The 14082-nt window shown below is 36.0% G+C and overlaps 1 protein-coding gene across 2 annotated transcripts in view; it reads left to right on the top strand.

Moving 5' to 3' along the window:
- Positions 1-14082, top strand: part of LOC150105310 (neprilysin-2-like) — a 493284-nt gene that overhangs the window by 128626 nt on the left and 350576 nt on the right. The window lies entirely within an intron of this gene.

The following is a 14082-nucleotide window of genomic DNA, read 5'->3' as shown; positions in this document are numbered from 1 at the left end:
ACTGAATTTCCTGTTATGATTAATGGCGAATTATATTCAATAGTCCAATAGTATACTTGATTTGTGATGTGATTTCTTGAAAGGGGGTGTGCGAAGTTAAAATAACGGTATCATTCTAAAACGAATTTCCTCACTTCAGTAAAGTAAGGAAAAATGATTAATCGTCTTTAAATAACCAGGGGGGGGGATAATTCCTAAATGTTACGTCTCATTTTGTGCTTCATGTTCCTCAACTTTCTTTCATCTCAAATAGCCATAAAGTTCCAACAGAAAACGTCAAACTTAAGAACAAAAATCACTTAACGTCTACGAGGCTTTAATTCTAACCACAAGAATATCTCCTTTCACTTGCAATTTTCTCCCTTGTTTTATCAACCATTCCCGGTAAAGCCTGAATGAAATCTACGGACGATGTCTTCTTCTTTTCCTACCAGTCAGAAGGTAAGACTGTAAATTATAATACTTAAACTACAAAATACAGCATGATATAAACATAGTGATGAGTGACTTCAATGCAAAAGTGGGAAGAGGGCGTGATGGAGAAATTGTTGGAGAACATGGCTTAGTCACCAGAAATGACAGAGGAGATCGCCTAGTCCAGTTCTGTCAGGAAGAATATCTGACAATAGCAAATACCTGGTTTAAACTTCCACCCAGAAGACTGTACACTTGGAAATCGCCTCAAAATAACCGACATAACATTGTCGGAAATCAAATTGATTACATACTGATAAATAAAAGATTCCACAGTAGTATAAAGAGTGCAAAGACTTATCCTGGAGCAGATATATCATCAGACCACAATTCCATAGTTGCAGAAGTACGTCTTAGATTAAAATTAGCTAAAAAATCACAAAAGAAAAAAAAGAAAATTGATGTAGAAAATCTGAAAGACCCGAACATAAATAAAAGTGCCAAGACACAGCTTGGCACTTTTAAAAGAGTGGAATCTCTTTGGAATAGCTTAAAGAATGCCATCGTAACAAGTATTGAATAAGTAGGTTATGTGAATAATATAAAACAACAGGAATGGATGACAGATGAGATTCTTTCTCTTATTGATACAAGAAGAATGTACAAAAACAAAGACCTAGCCAGATATACAGAAACACATGATAATTTCAATCTGTATAAGAAAATCAACGAAATTTCCGGAAAACTCAGGAAAAAGCAAATAGTGTCTCTAAGAGACGAAAATGGAAAAATAGTTCTAGAAGAAGAGAATAAAGCACAGATTTGGATAAAATATGTAACAGAACTTTTCAATGATACTAGACAGAAGCCTATAAATATAAAAGATAACATTCAAGGACTAGCAATCATGAAATGCGAAATAGAGAATGCTATACGAACAAATAAAACAGGAAAATTCCAGTGGACCAGATGGTGTGCAAACAGAATTTTTAAAATTAATTGAACCAGATAACATCAAACTTCTTGAAAAACTATTTAATAAAATATATGAAAGTGATGAATTTCCATCAGATTGGCTCAAATCTACATTTATCACTATCCCAAAGAAACCCAAAGCGAATTCCTGTGGTGACTTCCGACTTATTAGTCTAATGAGCCAAACATTAAAAATATTTTTGAAAGTAATTCAGAATCGCATTTATAGAAAAAAGTGAAGAAATTCTAAGTGAAACAAAATTCGGCTTTCGGAATGGTTTTGGTACTAGAGAGGCCCTTTTCTGTACCCAAATATTGATACAAAAATGCATAGAAAAACAGAAATCTGTCTTTATGCGTTTCATGGATTTTGAAAAAGCATTCGACAAAGTCAGACACACTAACTTAATAGAAGTCCTTCAACAAATAAGGCTAGACGAACAAGACATGACTAATAACAAATCTGTATTGGAATCAGTCAGCTACCGTTCAATTAGACAACATTACCACCAGTGATATTAACATCAAAAGAGGAGTGAGACAAGGATGTGTGCTCTCACCACTCCTGTTCAACATATACGCAGAGATAATCTTTAAAAAAAACATTGGAAGAATGTCCAGAGGGAATCACAATAAATGGAAAGATTGTTAACAACCTACGATATGCAGATGACACCGTGCTAATTGCAGATAACATTATGGATCTCCAAAAAACTCATTGACAGAGTATACATAGAAAGCCAAAGAATGGGAATAAATATAAACATCAACAAGACAAAATACATGATCATCAGCAAACATCCAGTCTCATCAATGAAACTGACACGCAATGGGAAAAATATTGATCAAGTGTCAAGATATAAATATCTTGGTTGCTGGCTTGATGAAAGGTGGGATCCAGAAATAGATATAAAGACAAGGATTGAAGTTGCACGGCAGTCCTTCATGAAAATGAGAACACTATTCTGCAATAAAGACCTAAACATGGAAGTCAGATACCGAATGCTGAAATGCTACGTGTGGTCTATTCTGCTCTATGGAGTTGAAACATGGACATTGAAGGCGACAACCATCAAGAAAATCGAAGCCTTTGAGATGTGGCTATACAGAAGAATGCTAAAGATATCATGGACAGAAAAAATTACCAATGAAGATGTCTTAAAATCCATTGGCAAAGCTAAGCATCTTGTACAAATAATCAAGAAACGAAAAACATCATATCTTGGCCACATCATGAGAAACAGCAAACACCAACTTCTACAAACTATTTTGGTAGGAAGAATTGATGGCATAGGAACTAGAGGAAGAAAAAGAATATCATGGTTTGACAACATCAAGACGTGGACAGGAAAGAGCAGTGCACAACTGCTCAGATTAGCGCAAGAGCACAAGAGCGCAGTTTGTTCGCCAAGATGGTCGCTGACCTTCGATAGAAGATAGCACAATAAAAAGAAACTACAAAATATCTTATTCCACTTTCGTATATGGTTCGAATCGATGATTTTTGTTTGAGTTAACAGTGAGGCCGCAATTATTTATTTATTTATATTTAATGGCAAACTAACGAAGGTTGGGAAACGTAACGTAATTGTACCATGAGTGGATCAAGAAGTAGATAGGCAGAACTGTATGGAATTTTGAAATAGCTGGTTTCTGCAGGCGTAGACTTCTGTGGCTAATTGGTTCAAAAGATATATTTCGGTGATTACACCACATTTTTTTATTATTCAGTTATATAAAACACTGAAATAATAGTTCTCGACAAGTTTCGTAAATCGTAGATTTACATCTTCAGGGGTTAAATAGTATAACTTAAAATTTAAATAAGAGAATTAATTAGAGAATTAAAGAGAATTATATATATATATATATAAATATATATAAATAAATATAAATATATAAAGGTAAACAGCTGGTTTCTTCCAGCTGTTTACCAAGTCAATGCTTGGTAAACGGGAATAGTTTGCCGTTGACAAACGGCAAACTATTCCCTACCTGAAAACACTGAAAGTGATGCCCCCCCCCCCCCCTCTGATAGCAGGTTTGAATACTTGATCATCACCTTATACCTGAGCTGCAAACTGTGCAGTCACCGAACAGGGTCGAACCGAAGATTCCTCTTAAAGCGCTGTGGTATACAGAACGGCCTGATAAGATGATAGCGGGTGATCGAAGCTGTTTTAAGGCTACAGAGGAATAAAAATTGTTTCATTCCTTATGAAACATGCAATTGAGATACATTTTGACAAACATGTACAGCAAAGGTTCCTTCATCAATCATTTACATGAAAGTATGCCGCAGTGTTAAGCATCGAAAACTAGGATCACTGTTTGTCTGTTCATAGTTTTCACATAGTTTACATTAATTTCAAAATCTTACAACATTGTCATTGGTTTTTCGGAAAAAAATACGATTATTCTTATTTGGTTGAACAACTTGAAAGGTTCACTACAGATTATTCAAGTATCAACATTTTTACAGGTATGTAATGTGCCATCTTCCCGAGCAGCACTGTCGGTATACTTAGAATTAGAAAATGATTAACGAATGGCGTAGTTATAATTTCATTAATTACTTCAAAAACCATACCAGTAACTGACGTCTTCCTTTCTAAGTATTCTGAAAATATGTAGAAAATAATCAAAACGGCTTAGTGCAAGTTTTCTAGCCGTTTCATCCCTACAGACTTGATCATTATATGTAAAAGGACAGGATAAAAATGCCCTCATAGTTTTTCTTATAGATCTTCAGGAATACTCAGCATCTCAGAAATTCACGTTGAAGACAATGCAATTCAGATAAATACGTTTTATCAAAATGAATTTTGTTAGATGTGTCATGGAGGCGTTTGTAGTTAGACCAGACCACTAGACCGTGATGGATTGCTGCTTGTGTGGTATTTATTCTGAAACCCTGTAGTGTTTTTAAAACTTTTTTTGGAATGTGTAGGTCTTCACAATGATGTTAGCAAGTTACACAATACACAGTTCCATTTTGAAAGTAAACAGAATGCACTAGTGATGGTGTGTGTCGAGAAAGTCTTTCCTGTACTGCAAACAATTCGCAGGCTTTCTTTCAAAACCCAAGAAAGAAGAAAAGAACGACGCAGGAAAAAAAAAAAAAAAGCAACTGACATCCGGTATTCTTCTATTGAAACTCGAACATCCTCGCATTCTCGGTTACAACTTAGTGTACGTGGATACTTTTATTTTTAGACTAAACGTTAATAATATTTTCGGTTTATTAAATGGACCTTTTGCTAAACATCTTAAAAAAAACTTGAAAACTACTTGCCTATGCTGACAGAAAATTTCAGTTTTTGTTAATATTCCATATGGAAGCTATTTTCTCATCACCGTGTTTTGACGTGTATCACCCTTTTTTGACGTGTCATCATCGTATCAGATAATATGAAGATCCGAACACAATATTTCACGATTAGTTTGCAATGAGAACGTTTTTTTAAGTTGATTGGTCTACTACTTGTCAGGCCTCTGACAAATAATAATCATTGTGGTAGTAAATACAATCAGATATATGAAGGGTTCATTATTTTATTTTAGTATATCTGTAACTATTCGCAGACTTCCAGTTGTCATTATTATCATTAAATTCCTGATATGCATCCTCAAGGGATGCACTGGAGAGTATTACATAATTGAGGTTATATTATTACTGTGTGTCAATATTAATAATGAGGTTCCAAGCTAGATAACTGGAAAGAGACCTAAGCGTAACCTTTTAAAAGTTGCACAGAACTAATCGGTGTTTGATATGATATCCATTACTCACCTTTCCGTGATAGGCCGGCATTTTGGAATTTAGCTGAGCAAATTGTATTCTGCATTTTGATCAGATAAAAAAAAAGTGATATTATTATTATTATTAGACACCTCCAGGGAGAGAGGAGCCTGTGCAGCTCAGCGGATATGGCGTTTGCACACCGCCGCGCTTGGCCGCACGAAGGAAGACTTGGTTTCGAGTCTAGTCGGCGACTAGAGGAAATTTTTCTAAGCCTTTTTTCCTCCCGGAAACTCGGGTTTTTCGTCCTGTAAACTCAAGAAAATCGACCGTAGAACCCACATTATTTCAGACATTAAATATATTGTGTTAGGGTTAGGGACCACGAGATGGCGGCACATTTGAGCCGTCTCTCTTCACTGCGTACCGCTTAATTAGTGATAGCCTTGGGCCATCTGTCTCTGATTGGGTACCAGTGGAGATTGAACTGCCCACTCAATCTCCAAAAGTTAGATAGGGCTAAATGGCCTCGCCTACTCCCGTATACGGGAATAAAAAGGCGTTAGCTGATTTTTTTCTGATTTTGACCTCTAGGGAGTCCAAGGACTCATCGAGGGAGGGCACCTGCTCTACAACTCTATCTCTGCTACTCAATCCACACCAACGCCATCTACCGCCGATCATGTATATAACTTGGTGATCTGTTTTTTGATTGCATTTATTATTATTTGATGATAAATCTGATTAATCGATATCAATAATTATAATCTTATGAGTGCTTTAGTAAACTCAGTTTATAAACCTGTATATTTATTTCCGATTCGATCAGTCTTGTAATTAAATTTACATTATTACTGTCTGTCGATATTAATAAGGAGGATGGATCGAAGCCAGATAACTGGGAAGAACTAGATAACGGATTGGAAGGGAAAGAATAAATCGATCACCGTTAAAAAAAAAAAAAATGGTGTCTGGTGTTAATATTTCCAAGATCTTGTTTCCGATGCTGCTTATATAACCGTTGGGCCAAACATGAATGTCTAGCGGATTGGACTATTTAATCCGGTGACATTGTTGTCAATACTGTGGAGCTGCTGTAACAGCTACAACCTCTGTCCAAAAAGAAACCGAACTTTTCGAAAATAGAAGAAACTAGTGTGCCACTTGTTGTATCTTTTTGTTGTCGAAAGCGGCAACATTCTCTAGTGTTGTGTCAACTGTTTATGATATTTGTTTCATAAGAAGCCGAGTTATAGTGCCAAGAGTGACAGTGTGTTTTGACGAACAGTTGGAAAATGAGTTCCAAACAGAGCTGCGATTGACTTTTATGTTAAACTTAGTAAATGTTTTACCGAAACGCATCAAATGCTTCAAAAAGCATACGGTGATGAATGCTTATCCCGTACTCAAGTTTACGAGTGGTTTAAGCGATTCAAAGTGGTCGTGAGACGCTTGAGGACGAAGAAAAGCCGGGCCATCCAAAAAGTGCGTGATTTCATCAAGGAAAACCCGAATTCGTCCGTGAGATTGATTGAAGATGAATTTGGAATTCCAAAATCAACCGTGCACAACATTTTCACCGAGAGTTTGGGCTTTCGTAAATTGAATTCGCGATTTGTTCCCCACAAGTTGACCGAAGACCAAGAAATGTATCGAATTGAACACTGCAAGGAGGACCTCATTAAAAACCGCTCGTAAGGACTCAAGCGTCCTTGAAACGATCGTTAGTGGTGACGAAACGTGGTGTTTTGAGTATGAGCCCGAAACAAAGCATATATCAGGAATTTACGTGACATATCTCACGGCGTTTCTAATTATATATAGGGTGTACTTTGATGTTGTTAATACATCTTCATTTTTCAAAATCCTACCATGTGGTTGTTGTTGACAGAAAAATTCTCCCACCATCTTATCACCAGTGATACTGCACAAGCGTTTACAGATTTCTTTTTTGCTCTTCCGTATACATTAATCCCATAAATGAAAGCTCTAGGAATGTTACTTCATCGCGAGTATGCCGCGTCTCGCTGGTGAACTTCTTTCATCTGCAAAGGAGGAATTGTTACGTCTACTATGTAACAATTCCCAGAATATATGGGCGAAATATGAAGATGGACGAAAATTTTTCGAATATAAACATATGGATTGTAATGTGCTGCTGAAATGTTTTCCTCCTTTAACTACATTTTGTTTTCCCGAACGTTTCAGCAGTCGACGACATGTTTATAAATATGTCACATTCTCAAATGTTTGTGAATATTACTTACGAACATGCATCGCCTGGGATTCTTTGTTGTAGAAGTCGTCGTTGACAACAAGAGTCACGTCGCCATTACAATAGCCGTACACAGAATGCGTTTCTAGTATTCTTCATTGAAAAATATAACCGGTATGGCAACATTTCCTTCAGTAATTAATTGAGGACCCTTCCCTCAATCTTTATAGAATTTCATCTGACAGTGCGATGGGAATCGAGTCTCTTTAAACAACATCTTTGCTCATTTGTGGAGACTCTTACTTCCACAGATGGTAAAGCACTGCTAAATAACTTTCTCCTGACACTCACTATAATTAGAACCCCCACATGATGAGAAGAATGTGTATCGTTATTTTTCACTTTCTACTACGGTTGTAGTAGAGAGTGAAATATCTGCCCAATATGATATATTATCCATTCACAGTGAGCTGTGCTTTACGCACTTTAAACACGAGCATTATTTAGAGCAGTGCTTCCCAAACTAATGGATGTAAATGCCCCCCCCTTTGGAAAAAATTAAAATATTTCAAGGCCCCCCCATCGAAAAAAAATCGTAATACAGACACATATTATTATAATATTTATTGTATTTATATTCAATACAGTTTATATTCAAGAATTGTGTTTGTAAGCTTTTTTTTTGCTTCTTATCAATACCTTTGAAATGAAACTTATATGAATAAGCATATATTTACTAATATTCATTAAGCGCCGAAATACGCAGGAAGCAGAATTTGTGAACGAACACCAATGCATGATTTTTTCCATTAATATATAAAAAAAAAACCATAAAAGAAATAATAAATAATAAAAATTAAATGCGTTTCTTTTAAGATTAAAAAAAGAGAACTAATTAATCTTAAAACATTTTAAATTTGTTTTCATTATTTCATGGCTCCCTCAACAAAACTTGCGGCCCCTAAGGGGGCCGCAGCCCACAGTTTGGGAAGCGCTGGTTTAGAGTGATATCGTTTGTAAGCAGTGCGGAAACTGAAGCACGTAAAGTTCTGTTAGTTCTGAACTGCCATGAATGCCCTGAATTTCTGGTTGAGAGAATACACAGATGCACGTTGGACCAAACGCACTTATATTTATTCCAGCACTCTCGCTCTTATACTTTCCCGTCAGTTTTTGAGAACCGAAGTTCTTGACCACCATGACGCTTCCATCTTTTAATGCTACAACCACAGCTGATCTCAGGTACTCTGATTGTACTGCATTTACACGAATTGATAAATGAGCAGTATACTACAGTCGCTTACCTTTATAACTTGCGGTACTCTTACCATTATGCTGGCACATTTTTCATATCGGAGACTGAGGATGTCAAACATGTCCGGGACTATAGGCAATACTCTTCTACTACGAGTATATACTTCAGGTATTTCCTATTTTACCACAAAATTTTGTCCAGCACTTTATTCATCTGCACAGATGATTGGTTTCGTTCCACAAGAATATTTGTTTTGCAACAAAAGTGGTGCAGTCTCTGAACTTTCCCCTAACTTTGTTCGCTTTCTTGTGCGTCTTTATGAAACTCTTCATAAATGTCGCGTATCATTTGCACAATTTGTTGAGCACCCATTTCGCTTTTTGAGCGAAAGCAGTGCTCAACAACTCTCAGGAGGGTTAGAGTCATGTTGCATCATAACAACACACCCTCTTCCCATCAGCAGTGTTGGAAAATCATTTCTAGCAAGCGTACCAAAAGGATGAAAATAATAAATACATTTTTTTTAAAAGGCAACAGCTAACAAAAAAAAAAAAAAAAGTAAGCTAACAGTTTTCGGTTTGTATGCTTGTGCAGTGGGTTTAAGATTAACAACTTAGCATGTTTGTAAAATTAAACTGTAAAAAGTTGAACGTTATGAAAATATCTGCGGTATTTTTTTTTTCTTTCTTCTATTCTCTATCCTTTGCTCTCTTTCCCCTTCCTTTCGGCTCAGCTGTGCGGAAGTTGCCAGGAAAAAAAAGAAAGAAAGAAAGAAAGAACTATATTTCACATTTGGTCTATAAACGATTTTGCAATGTGACAGCATGAACCGTCGCACGTGCCTCTCTTTTGTCACAGTATTTTCTTTTGCTGTTCTGGAGTACCACTGTTAAGTTAGTTGGAATCACGACTGAATGTCTTATGTTTTTAAATAAGAATTTATTTCTTATTTATAAAACATTATACTGATATTTTTACTTCATAGTGCGGTAATGTTTTATAAATTAGAAATGCAAATAAAGTATATAATGCAATATATAATGTATATAAAGTATATAATTTTTTAAGTATTACTTTATGGTATGAGTGTATAAAAAATAAGTAAAATGTAATCGATCATTTTTAATAAAAAGTTTTGTATGCCAAATATCTGAACAATAAACTAGAGCAAAATGTAAATTTCATTAACTAAGCTTATTTGCATAATGAACATGTAAAAATGACTGAATATTATATATTAATAACTATACCACACCCTCATGTTATGTGTCACTGTCCCTAAAAACACCGTATAATGTACATCGCACATTTTTACTAAACACATAAACAGTTAATGACCATGCGCAGCTTCCTTGCGTGCTGTAATAGTTATACGCATTACTAATACGTAGTGCATTCCAAACTCGCATGCTAATTTGGTGAACGGCAGAAACAAACGTGTTGGTTTCCATATTCCTGACCATGTTTTGGACGACACAGAAAATAAGTATCATTACGGTTGGAGCGAGGGGGGGGGGTACTTTCCGGCAGGTAATTGGGGAACATGTTTTTTACTCGGGAATTATGCAGTTTTCAAAGTCTGGCTGGTAGCAGTAATGTCTGAATTTGCTTGCGTCTTAGCTACTCAATACTTACCTCGTTCCTTCGAAAATTACATGATTGGAGGCAATTAACTTTCAGTGAAAGGCTGCTGCAAGTGCAAAATACTCGGCAGCTGAATCACGTGATCTTCTTTTCACTCTCAGATCCACTAAAATTCGTTCCTTTCTAAAGCCAAGTCAAGTGCAGTTTTTAAACGAGAAAGATAATGGATTATGAATGTTTAATATACCCTTTTAATATACACAGTTCAATAATAATCAGTGGCGGCTCGTGGCTTGAAATCGTGGTGATGTTGCAACTTTCGAAATATACATACACACTGCAAGTACAATGCATAAGTGTTTGGATAAAATATCAGAATTATGGTAAAAAGTTAAAAAAATTAAACATGAAAAAATATTGTTTATTATCGATAAAATTATACACTTCAGTATAATTCAAAATTACTTAAAAATAAAACCATTATCATAACCCCAATAATGTTCTAAAATAAACACTATAACAAATGTTATGTCTTTAATTGTAATGTCCAAATATTTAAAGAGACGGAGTAAACACGATAAGCGCTACGAACACTCGACTACTGGCGCAAACTCATATAAACAACTGTGGAACTGCGCGACGGACAGTGTCGCATTACGCTAATAGCTCGCATCTCACTATGACGTGCTTATGCTTGCGCGCGTAGCAATATGACACTGTGGTAAACACAGTGCTGCTAGCGCCCTCCTAAGTGCTACAAGATGGATTTTTATTATTTTTTTATACAAAATAAGAGAATTGTATAGGATTTTTGATGATAAAATTAAATATTACCAGCAAATATAAATAAATTAATAAATATATTTATGTGTGGAGAAAAATTGGTGGTGCTGCAGTTCCGCAGTACCTATGCACGAGCAGCCAGCGATAATAATAATAATTAGAATAGTAATTATTATTAAATTGATTAAACATTGACTAAAACGGTTACTTGTCGTATACATATCATATTTTACTTTGCATAGGTCTTTTGAGAAGGTAAGAATGTCAACATTCATTCCCCACAGCCAAACTTTTGACACATTTATCTCATTCTGTATTTAATAAATACAAAATTTGAAATTTATATTTATTGAATAACTTTATTCAGTTATCGTGTTTATTTAATATAGCAATTTTAAAAGCAAAGCAGAGCTTATGAATTACTCTTTCCAACAGCTGAATTTTCTCTGTTTGGGATTTTAATGTCTTCTTTTAATTCTTCGCCCTCAGTTGAATTTCTCAGTAATAAATGTCAGCGAAGTTATTACTATTCTGCTTCTCATCAAAAATTATTCTTTCTGTTGGAACTTTTCCGGTTTATTTCAAGGTCTGGCAACAGCTGTTTAGTGTAATGAATTCTTTACACGCGCGCAATGTCCTCAGGCTATTTCGATTTGCTTTATGCAGGGAAATATGTAATACTGTTCCAAGTTCTCTAGACAGCAACAAGAGACACCCAGATGTTGTTGACATCGATGCTTCACTTCCTTTTTAAACAATTCTTCTGGTGGCACACCGTGAAGAAAATCACAAGTCTCCCTTTTCCCTCTGGCCATCTGCGGCCTTGTCACCACTCATTCCTGCTGACACATTTCCGTATTTCTCCGCTATTTACATCCGCGAACTTTCTCTCCCGCAGTACGACTGGAAGACCTCTCATGCTTGAAGCGCTCGGCCAGTGCTCCAGGTACCGCGTTTCTCGTGACCTGAATACTCACTCGGCAAACTATGCACGGATAGCGGTCTCGTTGTAGAATCATCTTCCTGACTTTGTTGTGTTGACGTATTAGCAGCTCCCTCTACCGAATGATATTCAAGGAGGTTAATACAATTCGTGAAACTGCGGCACAAAGATATGCTTCGAATTTGAAAACATTTATGAAATTTAAATACGAAAATTGCGACAGTTGAAGAACAATTGAAGAGCGGATTTCTAGCAAGAACACAAAGCAGACGTTTAAGTATTAAAAGAAAAAAAAAAGTACTCGTTTCGCTTCATGGTTTCTTATCACGAAACACACACACACACACACACGGTAGTTGTTATTTAGTAATTGAAAACAGGATAAATTTCGGTTGTTTATTGTAATGTTTTGAAACGCAGCGATGCAGCATGATGACCGATTATACTTTACAAAATGGTATTGCCAAATAACTCAGCATACTATCCTAAATAAGTACCAGTGTTTTATTCCTAATGACAATATTGACCTTACGAACTGCACGTAGCGGTATTTTGTAAAACTTTAATAAATTATTACTAATGCGATTGAGAAAGGATGTTTGAAAAATGAAACTGACCTCTGGAGAAACAGTTCAAAATTTACGGTCCGTCGAAATCCGGTTGTCGAAACAAGAATAACAAAAAATTAAAAAAAAAAAATCGTGTAAAGAGGAACTGAGCCGTGTTGGAATTATGAATTTTTGTTCCGTGCTGTGATGTTGGATTCTCTATAATGCATCATTCGATAAATATTTTCCATATGAATTTTATAGTTGGATAGAAGCGTTTATTAAGGAACAAAACAAAACAACAAAAAAATAAAATAATAAAATAAAATAAAATAAAATAAAAATAAAATCTGTCATCACAGTTTACATGACACTCCCTCTTGAATACACTTACAGTGTATTCAAGAGTTTCCTTCTAACCTAAATTTGAATCTTGTTTAAGACGCGGAGTCAATTTTTAAGGGCTGATCAATCGAAGATGAGTAGTTAGTCTCATACTGTGACAACAGGGCTTTGTGCTCCTCAAAACGGACAAACCAGCAGGAGACAGCTTTATACTCGACCCAAACTCAATATACTCAATCCATGGTCTCTGCTACTTGGACATTTTCACATAACAAAAAGTCTCAATTCCCGGAATTTTCCTGGAGACAAATTGGCCTGAGAAGATACACGAATGGGCAGCCTGGTAATTATTAGTGAGGCGATATTTGCCTTATTTTGGCGAATATCGCCGAGAGGAATAATAACCAAACACCACCTGGGGCGAACATCATTTCAAGCGTTGTAATTTTTACTATCACCTCAGGTTCGGTGATTAGCATCATTGTCCTTTCACTTTGTCAGACAGTCAGCGCCCCCTGCATTTCTCGAATTAATGAGTGATAAATTGGAAAGGTTACCACCATTTGCTTTTAGATTAGCACGATGTTTACGTATCTAAAAGAGCACATTCTCAGTATAGCTGTAATGACAGGTTATCTGAAATCGCTGGAGTGCGGGTGTGGAAAAAATATATTTTACATTGAGAATTACACTAAAACAGAAAATTTAAAATTTATTTTAGTGTCACAGTTTGAGATAAAAGTAAAGTTGTTTCGATTCTGTTTCATTTGAGTTAAATAATAACCATCTGACTAATAACGGTCCTATCCTATCCCAATGGCTTTAACAGGCCTTTAAGGGCCACAACCTTCCAAGCATGCTTAGATTTCGTAACCGAAGTGCGAGATAGGATGGTCATCCCTATGCCTCTAAGTATTCCTGGCTGTATCCCTGTGTGTTCACAGTGACGGTTAGCCTGCTTGCGGGATGAAAAACCCCAGATAAACTAGCAGAAAAAAGCCTACTGTCTACGCCCAAGACCGGCTAACTTGGCTATGACAGATCCTTTAGCTCCTCACTTCACCGACGGGAATCGAACCTGGGACAATCCTTCCCAAGGCGTATGGTTGCGAAGCGCAAAGCCACTAGGCTAACCGCGCGGGCCTAATAACTGTGATAAGCCAAAAAAAAAAAAAAAAACATTCTTTACTAGCAGTATGTCCCAACTATGTGTAGATCACTTATACAGCCTGTAGATTAAAATTATGCATTAAAGTATTTTAAAAACTCCTAGCAGGA

The sequence above is a fragment of the Typopeltis vanoorti genome, chromosome 6 (genome assembly GCF_054136105.1).
Source record: "Typopeltis vanoorti isolate ZY-2024b chromosome 6, IOZ_Tvanoo_1.0, whole genome shotgun sequence".
Taxonomy (NCBI): Eukaryota; Metazoa; Arthropoda; class Arachnida; order Uropygi; family Thelyphonidae; genus Typopeltis; species Typopeltis vanoorti.
The sequence above is the reverse complement of the archived record's forward strand: the minus strand, read 5'-3'. Positions and strand labels throughout refer to the sequence as shown.